Genomic DNA, 10,927 nt, shown 5'->3' with positions numbered 1-10,927 from the left:
AGTGGACTGTCGTACTCCGCGGCCATCGGCTACTATATCTGGCGGGCGCGATCCCCTGCCCCCTCTGCCACAGCCAGACCTAGGCTAATAACAATTGGGCGCCATTAAGAATTAAACGACTGAGCACCCACATCTTTACAGTTCACAACAATATAAAGATATATACCTCTGATCTCTGCAAACAAGCATCGATACCGTCTATACTACGATAATAACCTGCCATACCAACCTAACGAATTCTAACATGAGCACACGGGCGAAAGGTGGCTCCGCCGCCGAAAAACTAAAAGAATTCTCTCGTTCCGAAACCCCTGATCACACCCCGCGTGCAACACGACCCACACAAGCGAAAGAACCTGAAAATGAAACAGGGCAAAACCCAGAACCCACCATGCGCCAACTCCTAGACGCGATTAACACCTGCAAATCCTCTCTTACCAACAAAATAGAGGAGATCAAATCCGATGCCTCCCTACTAAGACAGGACCTACACAACATGCGTGACAGAATACGGGAAATGGAGGAGCGCGTTTCCAATGCAGAAGACTCACTACGCCCATTGACCACGGCGGTCAAAAAAGTAACAAGAGCAATAGAATTTTGTCAATCAAAAGCAGATGATTTGGAAAATCACTCGCGCCGTAACAACCTGCGCATAATAGGCCTGCCCGAAAAATCAGAGGGCTCCCATCCAGAAACATTTGCGGAAACCTGGCTAAAAAAGCTACTAGGAGAAGACACATTTTCCACCCATTTCACAGTAGAAAGAGCCCACCGAGTCCCCGCAAAACCACCACAGCCGGGAGCCCCCCCGCGTCCCTTTCTAGCAAGGATTCTGAACTGCAGGGATCGAGATGTAGCACTACGTCAAGCCAGACTAAAAGGCCCGCTAAAGTATAACAACACAACGGTCTCCATATTTCCTGACTTTTCTGCTGAGCTACAAAAGCAAAGAGCTACCTTCACAGAGGTGAAACGGAAATTTAAAGAGAGGCAGATCCCCTACTCTATGGCATACCCTGCACGTCTGCGGGTGGTAGCCCAGGGAAAGGTGGTCTTCCTCCAATCCCCCTTGGAAGCCCTGGAGTGGCTGGAGATGCACGCCGAAACTCCAAAAGGATGACCGACCCCATCATACTCACCAACAGGACTTTAAACCCTGTCGCGATCCAGGTTCTCAACAACCCTTGACACATAGACGGAGCGCAACACGGCCAAGACACCTCTAAAGCTATTATTGGAGCCCAGCGGTCAATCTTAAACCTCCAAAGGCCTTCAAGAGACTCCCGACAACAACACACCAACTGCTACTTCTAGACAGATTGTAGCTAAGTCGTTTCCTCTTTGTTTTTTGTTTTTTTTTTCATTCTAATTTTCTTCTTCCTTAATATTTTCCTGCCTTCCCCCTGTTTTTTCTCTCCTTCCCTTTTTCACAACTTCTCTATTTTTGTTGTTTTTCTTGATATCTGCGGTATAAGTTTAGCAAGATGTCAATGATTATTAGTTTGAATTGTTGTACTCTGCTCTCCACTAAAACTCCTCACAGTCAGGCGCCCACACAAACCCTCTCCCTGTACCCACCAATACCCTCCCCTCTCCTCGACCCCAAAGTCACAGACATGGGAGCTAAAATCTATACCCACCCATACAAAGATGTCCCTAAAATGTCTTAGTTGGAACGTTCGAGGGCTTGGCACAGCACTCAAACGCAGGATAGTATTCTCCTATATCAAACAACTGAGCCCACACGTTGTCAGCCTGCAAGAGACCCATCTCATTAGAGATAAGGCAGACACCCTTTCAAAACCATGGATTCAATGGGCCTCCCACTCCTTTCACACCTCCTCCTCTAGGGGCGTTTCCGTACTAATTCATAAGTCGGTACGCTGGAACCCAATCGCCACCCGCAGGGACCCCGAAGGAAGGTTCATATTTATATACGGAGAAATTGACTCCAAACCATACGTCATCTTATCCATATACAACCCACCCCATAACAATCTCCACCTCCTGCAAACTGCTATCGCGTTTGCACACCACTACCCTTTGGCGGAGGTAATCTGCCTAGGCGACTTTAACATGATAATGGATCCTATCAAAGACAAATTCCATACGCCCTCTAACCCCACCCCTACCTCAAACTCCCCCTTGAGACAACTAATTGAAAGTGTCGGATGGGTCGACCTCTGGCGACTCCATCACCCCGAAACGCGGGAATATACCTGCCACTCACCGGGATACAATGCGCTGACAAGAATAGACTATATATTCAGTTCCATAGAACTGGCGATATACCTCTCAAACATAACACATTGCCCGAGAGGCATCTCGGACCACAGCCCCATATTATTAACTCTAAAATTTCCCCAAATCAAAATAAGGCCCACCTGGAAGCTACACCCATTCTGGCTTAAACTTATTGGATCAGATGACCAGATGCCATTCCACATTTCTGTATTTTTGGATGCCCACAAAGATAACACCCACCCGGCTCTGAAATGGGATACCCTTAAGGCCTATATCAGAGGATTCCTCAAATCCGCCATCACACACATTAAAAAATCAACATCCCAAGCCGATAAAGAAATAGAAGACCAGACTCTAGAAGCCGAGAAAAAATATATATCAACCCCCACCGAAACTAATAAAATAGCCTGGCTCAATCTATCCCGACTTTATAAACAACAATTACACGCCAAAGCCAAACGCCAACTATTCTTCTCCAAGCAACACTACTTCGAGCTAGGAAACCAATCTAGCCACTTGCTCGCTAACCTCATTAAACGCGAAAACCACACAAACACGATCCTTAAGATCAAAAATCAACACGGAACAGAGGTCACCGACGCCCCATCCATTACAAATAGCTTTAAAGAATTTTACGCTAACCTATATACCTCCTCCTCACGCAATACGGTGACAGAAATTTTGGACTATCTAAATGACCTAAATTTCCCAACCCTCTCCGCGGAGCAGGTTGATCTCCTAGAGGCCCCCTTCACTTTGGAAGAGATCCAACTAATAATTCAAGAAATGGCCCTTAATAAGTCGCCAGGTCCCGACGGCCTCCCAATAGAGACATATCGCAAATACTTCGAACAATTAGGCCTACAAATCCTCGAAGTATTAAACCAAGCGCAACTAGACAAAACACTCCCAACTTCATTCTATAAAGCCTCCATAGTAGTGATTCTAAAACCTGGAAAAGACCCTACAGACTGCGGCTCCTATCGACCGATATCACTGGTGAACGCAGATTACAAGATCCTAACCAAAATTCTGGCCACCAGACTGAATCAGATGATCCTCTCCATCATACATCCCGACCAGACGGGCTTTATGCCAGGAAAATCCACAACCATAAACATCCGTAGAGTCCAAACAGCTATCCAACTAGGTAAACAATACAACATGCCTTGGGCCCTGGTATCACTTGACATGGCAAAAGCTTTTGACTCGGTGGAATGGGCTTTTCTGGAAGCTTGTTTGATCCGTTTCGGTTTCGGACCTAATTTTCAACAATGGGTTAAAACCATATATAAGTCCCCGAGCGCAAATGTCATAGTTAATGGAGTCCCATCGGCGGAATTCCAACTGACAAGAGGCACCCGACAAGGATGCCCTCTATCCCCGACCTTGTTCGCCATAGCCATTGAGGCATTAGCGATCCGATTAAGAAATGCCCCCAACGTGACCGGCATCAAATGGGCAGACCTTGAAAGCAAGCTAGGACTATACGCAGACGATACAATCCTATTTTTATCGAACCCATCAAATTCATTCGCCCAAGCCATGACACACATAGACAGATTCTCCCACTTCTCCGGATTATATGTCAACTGGACTAAATCAACAATCCTTTACACAGAGACTAACCCAAAAAACGACCCCCATGTCGCGAAATATGGATTAAAACCAGTCTCAACATTTAAATATCTGGGAATGATCATGTCGCACGACCACAACAACGCAATAACAGATAATATAAACCCACTTTTAGAAAACATAAAACACAAATTGAAACGATGGGCTAAATTACCACTATCCGTAGCCGGACGTATAAATCTCATCAAAATGGTCATCCAACCCAAATGCCTATATATATTACAACATATGCCGGTGAGTGTCCCCAAGCGCTTTTTCGGGATCTTAAACTCCCTAATCACTACGTTTATTTGGAATTCCTCGCGCTCCAAGCTGAGCCTATCAATCCTACAAAGACCCAAAGAGCAAGCCGGAATGGCCCTCCCAGACCTCCGGCTCTACTACCTTGCAGGACAACTACGCAACATCAGAGCTTGGGTTCTAGGAAAAGAGCTGCCTATAGCAGACAAACAACTTGCAAAACAAGTAACTGGTCATAATCTCCTGAACTTCCTAGAATTCCCGGAGCGCACCAAAACCACTGAACTAACCCCACTTCATAAACTGGCCCTCAACATATGGAAAGAAGCAAAAACATTGCAGAACTACCAGGGTGTGTTACCAGAACTCCCTCTCTGGAGCAACCCTGGCCTTACCGCACTACAATCCGTTCCAGACCCACAATACTGGATCGCCCAAGGAATAAACACACTAAACGACATATACATAGATGGAACACTCCCCACATTCACACAACTGTGCGACAAACTGCAGGTCCCACACCTCCAGCTATTCAGGTTTTTCCAACTGAGACATGCACTAAATTCTCAATTCCCTCCCCCTTCGGCCCGTATATCCAAGTTCCCCACAATAGGCATCCTTAAATCCCAAGGACCCAAAGGCCTAATATCAGCCCTATATACACATCTTCTCTCAGCTAAAATAAGTCCCAACCCTCCCCCAGCATACGATAAATAGAAACTCACCATCACCTCCCTCACACCTGAGGAATGGCAGGACATCTCTGAATCTCACCTATCAGTGTCACCAGCCGTAAACAATAAGCTAATCCAACTGTACATAATACACCAAGCCTATCTTACCCCTAATCGATTACACAAAATGCGTAACACCACCTCGGACTCGTGCCAGAGATGCTGACAGCCAAGGGCGGACTTTTGGCACCTGATCTGGGAATGCCACTTCGTCAGGGAGTTCTGGTTAAAGGTGACAAACCTTGTGAACTCACTTTTACGGCCCCCACTAACCATAGAACTAGATCCCAAGGTGGCGCTGTTCAGCTTACTGGAGGAGGAGGTGTGGCCGCACCACACCCGCGTGTTTCTTGAAAAGACACTATTCTTGGCCCGTAAAGAAATAGCCATGAAATGGATGGCAACAGAGCCCCCCTCGGTCCCACAATGGGTCCAATCCGTAAACACAGTAACCTCACATGAAAAAATTATATATCAAAAAAGAGGATGCCCGACCAAATTTTAAAAAGTATGGGGAGCCTGGTTAGACTCCCACTCTACCCTGTCTACTGATTAAAACCTAAAATTATCCCACGCCAACCCCTTTCCTCTCCCCTACCACTCCCCCCCTTCCCACTGTCAAGCGCCTGAAAGACCTACAACCTCTAATCCCCCAGCTTTAAAGGAAGAGCAGAGTCCGATTTTATTGTTTCCACAAGTTAAAAAAGAATTTTTTTACTGTTACAATATATGACCAGATAGTTTGAGAGATACAGTAACAAATCGATGATAATCCAATATATGTACCTGTTTTCAGTTACCCCACTATGTACAAAGCAAATCTATCTTTACTGTGTATTTCACGAACTGTTTACTATTAACAAATAAAACGAATTTAAAAAAAAAAGGTGACCGGGCTCAGGATGCCCCCTACAGACCACCAGTAGAGACGAGCATCTGACCAGACTGTTTGGGGGTGTTGGGACCAGAGGATGGGGGCACACAAGGTGACAGGGCTCAGGACCCCCTACAGACCACCAGTAGAGAGGAGCGTCTGACCAGACTGTTAGGAGGTGTTGGGACCAGTGGATGTGTGAGTGCACACAAGGCGACTGGGCTCAGGACCCCGACAGACCACCAGTACTGAGGAGCGTTTGACCAGACTGTTAGGGGGCGTTGGGACCAGTGGATGTGTCATTGCACACAAGGTGACCGGGCTCAGGACCCCGGACAGACCACCAGTAGAGAGAAGCATGTGAACAGACTGTTCGGGGATGTTGGGACCAGTGGGTGTGTGAGGACACAAAAGGTGACCGGGCTCAGGACCCCCCTACAGATCACCAGTACAGAGGAGCGTTTGACCAGACTGTAAGAGGGGCTGGGACCAGTGGATGGGGGCACACAAAGTGACCAGGCTCAGGACCCCGGACAGACCACCAGTAGAGAGGAGCATGTGACCAGACTGTTCGGGGATGTTGGGACCAGGGGATGTGTGAGGGCACAAAATGTGACCGGGCTCAGGACCCCCCGACAGACCACCAGTAGAGAGGAGCGTCTGACCAGACTGTTAGGAGGTGTTGGGACCAGTGGATGGGGGCATACAAGGTGACTGGGCTCACGACCCCCGACAGACCACCAGTAGAGAGGAGCGTCTGACGGTATGATAAGCACCAGCAACACCAACTGTTTTCATTGTGTGTCATCCAGAGACAGGGGGCGCCATCATTACTGGCCCCTGTTTCATTGTCTTATAGTATGTATTTAAGGGACGGCATTATGTGGGCACTATATGGTAGTATTACGATGGTAAAGTATGTACTGTTATGTGTTCTCTGTAAAGTGATATTATATGTGCGCTCTATGACAGTGTCACTGGGTACGATATGGTGGTAACGCACAGGGAATGTGTGGCACTGTTTATGTGAGCACTTTATGGCCACTTCACGTTGCTAGACAGGTTCTGTTTAAAGGATGTTTAAATTCATCAGTACCGGCAGTGATTAAATCCGGTGCATTTATTTTAATTAAACCCAATTATCAAGTACATTTGGTTAATTGGTTGAATGCGTAACTAAGGGGGCAATTGCTTTTTCATGCAGGGCCAGTTGTGTTGAATGGCATTTAACAACTGCAGTTGGTGTTGATTCCAATTACCTTTATCTTGCATTAAGATTTGTTTGAAGGCAAGAAACAATAAAGTCAAATAGACAAAAAGCTAAATAAGGCAAGTAAGGAAGGAGGAAGCAGAAGGAGGGAGGAAACGAAGAAGCATAAGGGGGAAGGAGGAAGCAGAGGGAGGAAAGGAGGAAACGAGGGGGTAAGGAAGAAGCAAAGGGAGGGAGGAGAAAGTGGAGGGAGGGAGGAAAGAAAGAAGCAAAAGGAGGAAGGAGGAAGCAAAGGGAGGAAGGAATCGAAGACGCAAAAGGGGGGGAGGAAAGGAGGAAGCAGAAGGAGGGAGAAAACGAAGAAGCAAAAGGAGGAAGCAATCGAAGACGCAAAAGGGGAGGGGGAGGAAAGGAGGAAGCAGAAGGAGGGAGAAAACGAAGAAGCAAAAGGAGGAAGCAATCGAAGACGCAAAAGGGGGGGGGGAGGAAAGGAGGAAGCAGAAGGAGGGAGGGAGAAAACGAAGAAGCAAAAGGAGGAAGCAATCGAAGACGCAAAAGGGGGGGGGGAAGGAGGAAGCAGAAGGAGGGAGGGAGAAAACGAAGAAGCAAAAGGGGGAAGGAGAAAGCACCACGGGTTAAGGAAGAAGCAAAGGGAGGGAGGAAAGGAAGAAGCAAAGGGAGGGAGGAAAGGAAGAAGCAAAAGGAAGAAGGAGGAAGCAAAGGGAGGAAGGAATCAAAGATGCAAAAGGGGGGGAGGAAGCAGTGGGAGGAAAGGAGGAAGCAAGAGCGGGTAAGGAAGAAGCAAAAGGAGGGGGAAGTGGAGGGAGGGAGGATAGGACGAAGCAAAAGGGGAAGGAGGAAGCAAAAGGAGGGAGGATAGGAGGAAAGATGGAAGAGAGAAAAATGAAGAACAGGGGAAGTGAGAAAAAAGGGAAGAAGCAAAAGGGGGGGAAGGAAAGGGCAAAGGAAGAAAGGAAGGAAGGAAGGGAAGAAGCAAAAGGGAGGAAGGAAAGGGAAAAAGAAGAAAGGAAGGAAGGGAAGAAGGAAAGAGGGAAAGGTGGAATGGAAGAAATGGAAGAACAGGAGAAGGGAGGAAAAAGGGAAGAAAGAAGGAGGGTGAGGAAAACTGACAGAGGGATGGGAAGAAATAAACAAAAAAGAGGGAAGGAGGAAGGGGAAGAATGAAAGGGTAGGGAAAAAGAACAAAGGAGAGAAGGGAAGTGGAGGAAAGAGGGAATGGTAGGGAAGGAAGGAAGGAAGACAAGGAAGGAGGGCAGGACAGAGGGAAGGCAGAAATACTTTCCCCTTCACTGGGTTCTGTACATTCCTCTGCTGAGCCAGGGTTCTTCGCACAGTTGCACGTATCCTTTTCTGTCCACAACCTGAACAACCGCAGCGTTCACATATGTTCACAGAGGCTCTCGTCAGCGTGCCGGCATCAGTAGAACAGCATCTCCTGTGAAGAGGAGGATTTAACCTTTTCCTTTCTGAATTGTTCATTCTATGGAGATGCAAAAGATTCAAGAGTGTGGCGAGGGTCAGAGTGTGGCGGGGGTCAGAGTGTGGCGAGGGTCAGAGTGTGGCGAGGGTCAGAGTGTGGCGAGGGTCAGAGTGTGGCGAGGGTCAGAGTGTGGCGAGGGTCAGAGTGTGGCGAGGGTGCCGCTCCACAGAGAACACATCTCTGGAATTTAAGCCTCTTGCTGTAAACAATAAATGTTTCCATTCACTAACAGCAAACAGAGATCCTGAGAGCGTGAGGAATAGAAACACAAAGTTAAATAGAAAGTTGCACTGACCCAACAGCGGTGCGGTCAGTAGAGAGATATATAATATTACTGCAGGCATTAGGATTCTTGCCAGCGGCCAGCACCTGGGTTCTGATCCCTGAACATTGGCGCTGGCATGCCATGATGTGCACGCATTCTGGGCTTCTGATAGCTAACAACTTACCTACAGCGTTGTAAATGCAGCTCTGGGTGTGACTGGAGTTTAAGACATCCTAAGAGCAGAGTAAGGGCTGCTGCAGACCAGCGTAGGTGTAGTTATGCCTGTGATAGCGTGATGCAATTGCACCGTGAAGGGAGCGCCATCACAGGCTATCATGCACGTATCGGCACATTTTACTGTACTTTTCTGCACTGCCGGGACCGTTCACATTGACGCGTCGCAAACGCCTCGCATCCGCGGGTAAAGCGAGTTTCACGGCCCAATATCACGCTCGCCTGTGTGTAGGTAGCCTAAGGGCTCCTACCCACTCGCGATATGTTTTCTTGGGATGCGAGAGCGAGTGAAAACGCCTGATTATGGAACCAATGATTTTCAATAGTTTCATACTCATTTGCGTTTTCTTTTTTTTTTTTTTTGCAGACTTCTGCGACAGCTATGGCAGGGGATTGCATCATCCCCACGGGCAGAAGTCCGCGATGCTATCCCATTGCTTTCAATGGGGCTGGCGTTGCTCGGTCTCATTGAAAGCAGTGGGTTGCAGGCAAGCCCCGCAGCAATGATTTTCGGGGAAGGGCTTGAAATATAAGCCTTTCCCTGAAAATCATGCCTAGCTATAAAGAAAGAGCTGCCTCTGATTGGCTGAGTGCTGTGACCAATCAGAGGCAGCGCTCAACTGTCATTCAAAAGCCTCGCAGGGCTAAGAAAAATCTGCAATATCACTCATTGCTTTCAATGGGGCCGCAGCAGTGCCAGTCCATTAAAAGCAATGGGATAGCCTTGCAGACTTCTGTTACAGCTGTGGTAGAGGATTCCTTCATCGCTGTGGTCCCCGCGGGGATGAAGGAATCCTCTGCCATAGCTGTGACAGCTGTGTTAGAAGTCTGCCATGTAGTCCCTGTTTTCAATGATGCTCCCTCCCACCACCCTTCTCCGGTCGCTGTCATTGGCTCCCATAGGGTATTCCTGCCTGGTATAAAAGCACCCGCACTATATTTGCCGGACGGGCACTTTTACGTCGTGGAAATACGCCTGTATAATCTGATGCATTGGAATCCAATGCATCAGATGGTAATGTATATCAGCCGGCCGTGAAAACGGCGGCCAATATACGCTTGTGTGAATAAGCCCTAAGAGAAAGGGTTCACAAAACCGCTCAGCGGTGGATTGACTATAAGCCACAGGGGACAAGTCAGATAAAGGTTATCGTCCCCAGATCAGCGCAGAAGACATCCGATGGAAATTCAATAATAGTGGCCACGTAAAATTGGCGAATGCAAATCATCCGGGTACATAAAATAAAGATGCCAGAGCTGAAAGGGCGCGTGTAGAAGTGGCAGAAATTAGTGGCCGGGGGTAATTACTGTATATTTGCTTGTAAACGTGAATATTTAGAAACGCTGAAGAAACTTGTTAATGCACCAAAAGTTTTGAAATTACGAAGTTTATGAAAGAGACGCTCAGAGGCCGGAAACAGTCAAGGAAGGAGCCTTAAGAAGCTCAGAGGCCGGAAACAGTCAAGAAAGGAGCCTTAAGAAGCTCAGAGGCCGGAAACAGTCAAGGAAGGAGCCTTAAGAAGCTCAGAGGCCGGAAACAGTCAAGGAAGGAGCCTTAAAAAGCTCAGAGGCGCAATTTATGCAAGACGCGCCAAAATTGACATGTATGTGATGGGAATTTGTTTGACTTCGCTCAAAAGAGTGCGTGCCAATGCGAGTTTTACAGCGAGCGTCCAAGCGTCTGGAGTCACCGGCGGATAAAGGACGTTATCCCACTGGAATAATAAAGGTATATGAAGCGTTAATAAAAACAAGAGCGCTTACTTTTTGCGCCTTTTTTCAGACTTCTGGCGCCTTTTTTCTGACGCACAGAGGCCACGCCCACACTTGTGCGAAAAAATTAATTGGCGTATGTGGTAACCAATTCTTTACCGGAATTCTTCCAGAAACCCTCATAGTGGCCTCAGTAGTAATGCGGATCCGGTCTGGCGTTGGCAGTGCAGAGTCTGTGACCGCTGTGCCCCCAGAGTGTGAGCGTCCTCCT

Source organism: Eleutherodactylus coqui, chromosome 8, assembly GCF_035609145.1.
Source record: "Eleutherodactylus coqui strain aEleCoq1 chromosome 8, aEleCoq1.hap1, whole genome shotgun sequence".
In the NCBI taxonomy this organism is placed as follows: Eukaryota; Metazoa; Chordata; class Amphibia; order Anura; family Eleutherodactylidae; genus Eleutherodactylus; species Eleutherodactylus coqui.
This window is presented reverse-complemented; position numbering follows the sequence as displayed.